Source organism: Pyrus communis, chromosome 11 (assembly GCF_041283825.1).
Source record: "Pyrus communis isolate YQ-2024b chromosome 11, ASM4128382v1, whole genome shotgun sequence".
Lineage (NCBI taxonomy): Eukaryota > Viridiplantae > Streptophyta > Magnoliopsida > Rosales > Rosaceae > Pyrus > Pyrus communis.
In genome coordinates, this window is record NC_142575.1 from 643484 (window position 1) to 651292 (window position 7809).

Genomic DNA, 7809 nt, shown 5'->3' on the forward strand with positions numbered 1-7809 from the left:
CAATACTACTGGTGCATGCTTGATCATCAATGGTGCTAGCACTGCCTCCGCATGATTTTGCCTTAGGATCAATGGCGCGGGTAGGGTACCTAAAACCATGATTTTTGTAATATTTATTGAAGTGAAGATTGCAGAGAACTACAAGGAGGAAGGTGACGACGTAGATAGACAAGGCAGCACATTTGAACCATGAAGGAAATGGTATGGAGATGGATATGTAGAAGGCTGTGACCCCAAAGAAGACACCAAATTGATGGAAAATCGGGGCGATTGTTATTCCAGCGAGACAGTAGCTGAAGTGAATAAACTTGCTTACCAAGATACAAGTGAAGGCAAGTAAGATTGAGAGTCCAAGAAAGTAAAAGATTATAGGGAGATGGAGCTCACTGGAGGGAACTTGGAAGGGGAGAAGTGCTATTCCGCAAAACATTACGATTATTGTTGCCCAATCTAAGTTGTTGTTGTCGTACTTATTGTTAGTCCTCCCGTCTGCAACTTCTTGCCTTGCAGCTTCTAGATTACGATCGGAATAGCGATCTCGATCAATGAGACCAATTATCAGAAGTTTGAGCCGTTGGGTTGGCGTTACTGTAATTGCAAGGAGAAAAAGCTTTAAATACTGATCCCAAGCAGCATTAACAACATAACTCATTTTATTCTGCACAAAGGTAGGTAGAGATGGAGATATATCGGGAGGTAGAGGTACTTGATGATGATATGGTTTGTGAGATTTGATGGTTTGAATGGAAGAGGTATTTGAATGCTCAGGAAATAGTGTGCATGCAGATATATAGACAGGCAAAGAGAGAAAAATGTCAGAAGTCTGGGAACTTACCTAGTAATTTAAAAAAGCAAACTTATGCTTGCTTTCATAATTTTTATTTTTTTTAAGTTTAACGATATATTTTTATACTACACGAAGGGAGAATTTAGCTAAATCATACAATAAGCAATTTAAGTTAGAATCGAAAGTTTAGTTAAGCTACACAATGTGCAACCAAATTTAGTATCGAATTCATTATCCATGATATTCAAACCTAAGACCTCTCACTTTTAAGTGAAAACAAAATACCACCAAACTATAGTAATGAGTAGCTTAATGTCTTCTTTACAATATTATAATTGAACTAATAAGGTCAACAATATAATATGTTTGCTACCATATTATAATTGACTAAGTAGTTCAACAATATAATATGTTTAATATCGACTAATTAGTAATATAATATGTTTGCTATCATATTATAATTGACCTAATACGGTCACTCATATTTTTAGAATAATTTTTAGTTTTCAACGTGTTTATACGTTGGCTAAATCACGTGAAGGAAACTTCGGATACGAAAGAATTAATTGTTTATAAAATTGATTTTGCAACAAGACAAACTTCAAAATTTAGAAACTTCAGATAACAAAGATGGTGGAAACCAAACCACTAACTACGGTCACTATCAAAGACGATGATATTCAAAGATGGTGATAATCAAGATATTCAAAGACGATGATATTCAAGACAATGATATTCAAGGGTGATGTCAATATAGGACAAGAAACTTCAGATAACAAAGTATCAGCACTATACTTCTTAGTTCTTTTCTTTCCATGGGTGTAGGAACTTACCTGGTAATTAATATAAGCAAACCCAATAATTAATTAATTATTTCTAACACCATTTTCAAAGACATGTTTTCTTCAAAAACTTTTCAAAGTAACGATGGTTAAAAAAGTAGGTTGAAATATTCGCAAAATGGATGATGCCAAACATGCACAAACCAATTGGAAACCAACTGGAATTACCACTGAAAACCGGACGGAATTTGGAAGGTACGTCCAAATTCTAAACGACATAAATAAGAAAACAATATCAAGCTTTGCCTTCACGTCTATTCAGTTGATGTCAAAAGATTAACATAAAATAAATTAAGAAAGAGGAACTTACTTCTGATTTCGTACACATTCCATATGACAGCTTTGAATCAACCTCACTATCCAAACAAAACATCATCCTCAATAGAGATAGTCGAGTCATCACTTCCAGACTGCATATTTTCTGAAATTTCAAAACCAGAAATAACATGTGAACACATAGGAGCCTTCCGAATGAAAGAAAGAAAAAACCTGCATCATGACAGTAAGTAGAAAGAGAACAACCTGAGAGAAAAAGGATAACTCAGAAGTAAGTTCCGAATGAAAGAGGAACTTACTTCTGATTTCTCACTTGGAAACTGTTATTGCAAATATATAAGTTGTTTCGCATCCTTTCAAATACCTATTTAGCATATTTGAAAGTACACAACTCTTTCTAAGAGTTGTCTTTTAATCAAAACGTTTTTAATTAATAAATTAATTAAAAACTTAATCCGAAATTAAAATTAATGAATCTGATTAATTTTAAATATTAATTGTATTTAGGCTATATTAGCCAAGCCTAATCCATACCAATCATAAGACCTAATCCTTCAATTCATTTCCAAATGGTCCAAGTTCTAATTACTAGAACAAATGACTAGGCCTATATAAATGGCAGTGGGAACTAAAGGTTCCCGATGTGGGACACCAAAAGTCTCAAAACTCTTACAGCATTTAGTGTCAGCCTAACAATATGAAGTTTTTAAACAAGACAATCCAAAGGGTTGTCGTCTCAGACATCTGAAAAAAATACACGCCCACAAGCAACACTAGCACAGTGCTTTATGACCTGCAAGAAAGCAAAAAACTAATAATTCAGCGCCCAATAGCAGGATGCAGAAAAGGAGAGGGTGACAGTACTATATGGGAAGGGAGATACAGCTAAAGTTTTGAGATTTTTGGATTATATAAGCGAGGGTACAATTAATTAATGAAATAGAAACTCAACAAGATTCCTTTGTTGAAAATAGAAATTAGGGTTCGTTTATGCGGTCAAGACCTTTTTCCTGGTGATTTAATAATGAAAGTGATGTCACTTTAGTACTACAGTTTAATGATATTCTTCTTCACTTATAAGTAAGAGGTCTTAAATTCGATTTTCACCAAAAGCAAATTTGAACCAACTTATTGCTGTTCCTTTGTAAAACTAAACTCATCTCCTTTTTTTAGGATAAATAATATTATCGTTTTTTAAAATAAAAAAATAATGAAGGTAAGAACTAGAAAATTGCCCACTAAAAGCAAAGTGAGAACTTGAAAGTTGCCTGCTAAAAGCAATCGATGTTGAACGTGATTCTGAGCAATCGATGTTGAACGTGATTCCAAGCCATAAGCACGTCTATCTCGATAAAAAAAAAAAAAAAAAAAAAAAAACCAAAGATCTAATCAGTTCACTTTGCTGAACTCTTTCTTTTTGCTAATTCTTAGTCTCCTTGAGCTAATTGTTACATACAACGTATGGAAGTCACCCACAGAATTAAAAATAATAAAAATGATCATGAAAATCTCAAAGTCGCAGAACACATTAATTCATGCAAGCGCTTAATAAATGACCTGATTGTCTGCCCTCTACATTCTATATCATTTTCATCTCTTCCTGTTTATGTGATAATTGTTAGGCAATATCAACATTTTATATTAATTTTTTATAAAAATAATAAGACAAAAAGTAATGAGAATATAAAATGTTGACGTGGTTTAATCGTGACCACAAAAATAAGAGAAAATGGAAAGGGGATGAGATGAGAGAGGGCAGACAATCCAGATCCTTAATAAAAACAAAACCAAAAAATTTACCAAGGAGATCTTAAATGTTCACTCTAGTATCAGAGGATACCCATTAAACTTGCTTTCTTTTTTATTTTACCCAATAAACTTTGATACCCATCAGCTCTATACTCATTCAGGGGATGCTCAGATTAGACATACATGGCCTTTATTATGACACAACACCAACAAAACAAGAGCACGGTACCATTCAGCACATTTTTTTTTTTTGGTTGATTATTGAAATTATTTTCATGTAGTTACAATTTTCATTAACATAATTTCCTTTTTCTTTTATTTGTTAAGCTTACTTAGAGGTGGATATGTGCTTGGCAACTCACAGACATCTTCCAAAGATTTCACCTTTTTTTCAAAGGTACATTTTATTGTATTTTACCTTATAATTATGTACAGTAAATAATTAATATGAAAAATTAGTATGTCCAATGATTGTTCTTGTTGTAATTTTCAAGTGTCGAATCCATGTGCGGATAGAAATAGAGACATATTTAATTGATGTATGTTTTTCATCATGTACCATTAAAATTTTGAAATGTTAAAGAAATTATGAATTGCTAGATACTTTTACCATACATTTTTTTAATTTAGAAATGATTGAGAGTTTATTACTTTTGCCCTTGTAACGTTGCCAATGTTATACATGAGCAGCTCAATTTGTAAGAAAAAGTAAAATTTGGCATGTCGAATAAAATAAAACTGAGGGGTAATAAAGTTTAAAGGGTAAAATGGTTAGCCATGTGGATTTAACTTGATTATATAGTACATCAGCTAATGGTTCCGTGTTGACATCATGAAGCAGCAACAACGCATCCTACCACCGTGGCTTAGAACAATAAATTAATAATAATAATAATAATAATAAGGAAGAGAAGTCTGGCTAGATTCACATTCCATTGCATCTTCTCAACAAGCTAGGATCCACATAATTAAAAAATAATATAAATGGCATAACTGAAATTCTCTCTCTTTCTATTTTCATTATCTTTTATTCTTTCCTCTTACACTCTTTATTTTTTCTTTATTTTTTTATAAAAAATTAATATAAAATGTTCACGTATTGATCTGCGTAAATCTAGAATCTTCTGAATATGATATTTTTCAAAGAATTTGAACCGACAATCGAAAATTAAAAAAATTAAAAATTTAAAAGACTTACTGAATATTTATATAAATGCTAATTGTATGCTTGTTTTCTATATTTTTTCACTATATTTCAATATTTTATAATCTATCTATCGTTTTATTTTAAATATTAAAATTTTGTGCATCACCATACAGTTACTTTTTTTTTAAAAGAGTTGTTCCTTTTAAATCCCCATTAAGTCTACATCAAAAAAGAATGTTAACCAACTTCTGTTAAGTATAGTTATTGTAACAATATTTTCAACCAATATGACGGTTGCAACCAAAGTTATAGATCCAAAAAGTATCTTTAGATTATATTTAATATTTGGGTTAAAATCTAAAATTTAGATTTTAAACTAACCAGCCACTTAGTACTACGGTCTAGTAGTATTCCGCTATACTTGTAAGTGAAAGATCTTAAGTTCGATTCTAGCAAAAAGCAAATTTGAACCATATTATTGTTAGCTTAATGTAGATAAATTTTGGGTTAAGCTAAAATTTGGACAATTTTATCCTAGAATTTAGATCTGGGTTAAAAAACCGACCCACCAAAATCTAAGTTTTAAACTAACCAAATCATTCTCCAATGATTGGATCTAAAATAATTTTTGAGTTAAAGTAACCAAATCATACAGATTCCATCAACCAACGCCTTTGTGTAGCGACGACGAGCTTGAATTATATCTTCATCACTGTTTTCAATTATTTTGAACATAAAAATCCAATCAAAAAACAAACAAACAACCAGTAACTAACCTGTTAAAACACAAGAGGACTACTTGGAGTAAGCCAACGAAAAAATATACAGATGAAGTGGAAACTAAAACTTACTCGTTGGAGTAGTTTTGCCCATTCCTCTTTGGCTTCTGCCCCAATGCAAGGATCAAAGTCCAAACTAGATAAGGGCAAAAAACATATACCATTGGTTGACACTCAAGTTCAATATCTTCAGCATGTATTTCGTGAAGCAAATACAGTGGCAGATGAATCACCTTCACTTCTTTTGGTCATAACTAACCTAATGTATCAGTGTGCTTCTCAAACTTTCTTATTACCAAAGGGGGATACTCTCTGTAATTGTCCCTTCATAACATTTCTTTCTTTTCGTGACCTAGTGAATAACATAGAACACTCACAACTCGTTACTAGCAATGCATAATTCTACATGACAAAATTTACAAAAGAAAGAATTCTTCCCGCTTCATATACATTTTTATTGGGACACGAGGCAAATAGGAGGGAGGGAGGGTTTCACACCCTGCCCTGTCACCACAACAAGATTCGTCCCTCGCGTTAACATTATGCAAATCCAACAAAGGACTGTAAAATCAAGGTTTTTTTTAACATTATGCATATCCAACAAAGAACTGTTGAAGTTGTTGGAACTTCCTAGCCGTTAGGGTTAGGGTTCCTTGTTTTTAGGGTTTTTAGTCACGTAGAGTTTAATAATCCCTTTACTTGTGGGACAAGTTTGTTTTCTGTTTTGACATCGTCATGTACCATGATTATAGGACCTGTAAAATCATGGGCTGTTATTTCCCTTCCAGTTTCAGTGTAAGGCCATTTATTAGCTACAACAGTTATTTCATTTATTTAAAACCCAAAAATTATTGAAACCAAAGCTTCAATACCATATAAACAACACCGAGAGGTAAAAACCATACAAATTTAGGAAATGGGTAAAGAATTAATCTTACCACAAATGTTACAGCTACATTAACGCTTGGAAACACAAAGATTCTAAAGCCCATTTATTTGTCTTTTCATATACCACTTACCCTTGAAGTTCACAGTATCTATAACCCCTAAATCTCCAACATTTTCACAAAATACAAACTAAATTCTTTAAAAAAAACAAAATCTCTCACCTCTCCCACATATCGCTTGGGGTATTGCTTACGAGCATCCTTATCTTCCATCGGTTTGCCAATAAACCTCGATTCCTCTCCGTCTTCATCAGCCGCAGCTAACTCCTGAGTCACTGGCTTCCTCAGCGGAGAAGTAGCTTTTTCCACACTCGTTGCTACCCCCTCGTCAACTCTCGTCTTATTGGTTTGCCTCGGATTCTTCAACTTCAGCGGAGAAGCAAATTTTTCCAAACTCGTTGCTACCTCCTCTTCAACTCTCCTCCTTGGTTTGCCTCATCTTCTTCAACTTCGGCGGAGAAGCAGCTTTTTCCACACTCGTTGCTACCTCCTCTTCAACTCTCGCCTTCCTGGTTTGACTCGGGCTCTTCGATTTTGGCGGAGAAGTAGCTTTTTCCACACTCGTTGCTACCTCCTCTTCAACTGCGGCCTTCTTGGTTTGCCTCGTATTCTATGATTTCGGCGGAGAAGTGGCTTTTTCCACACTTGTTGCTACCTCCTCCTCAACTCTCGCCTTCTTGGTTTGCCTTGGGTTCTTCGATTTCGGCGGAGAACCTGAAGAAGTTCCGGCATTCGACTTCCGCTTGCACGCCATTCTGCTTACGGCGGAGAGAGACTGAATAGCCAGAGAAGACGGTGGATCTTAGAGTGAGAGAGAGAGAGAGAGAGAAATGGGCGATAGGGTTTTTTTTGAGTGCGTGGGGGATTGGATTGGGGTTTATGTTTTATAGTGGGCCGTGAAATTATGGAGTGGGGAGTGCGCGGCGTGTGGGCGGGAAAACGGAAATTTGGAAAGTGGGGTTTGAATTTTGAGGTGACGTTTGGTTGTGGATCATAAGGACTTTGGGGGGTGTTTGGTTGCGGGGGTTAACTTTTCCGTGTATTTGGCTGTATTTTTGTTTACATTTTGACATTTTTTCCGATTTGTATAATATTAATTACCAAATTTACCATAAATGTGTGTTATAGTTGTGTAAACGTAAACAAACGATGAATGCATGTTGAGAGTTAACAGAAAGTTGTAATAAGTGAGAGACAACGTGTTAATTTCGTAAATATAATCCGGTGTAATGTTAAGTACTATTAATCGTTGGCGAAAGCTCACATGCATGATGATCAACAT

General features: G+C 34.2%; 1 long non-coding RNA gene across 1 annotated transcript; it reads right to left on the reverse strand.

Annotated features, from left to right (window-relative positions):
• Positions 1-5514: 5514 nt before the first annotated feature.
• On the reverse strand, positions 5515-7372 carry LOC148692614 (uncharacterized). Its single transcript, XR_015952877.1, has 2 exons — positions 6690-7372; positions 5515-5687 (listed from the first exon to the last, which is right to left on the reverse strand). It is a non-coding gene; the product is annotated as an uncharacterized LOC148692614 (long non-coding RNA).
• Positions 7373-7809: the final 437 nt, after the last annotated feature.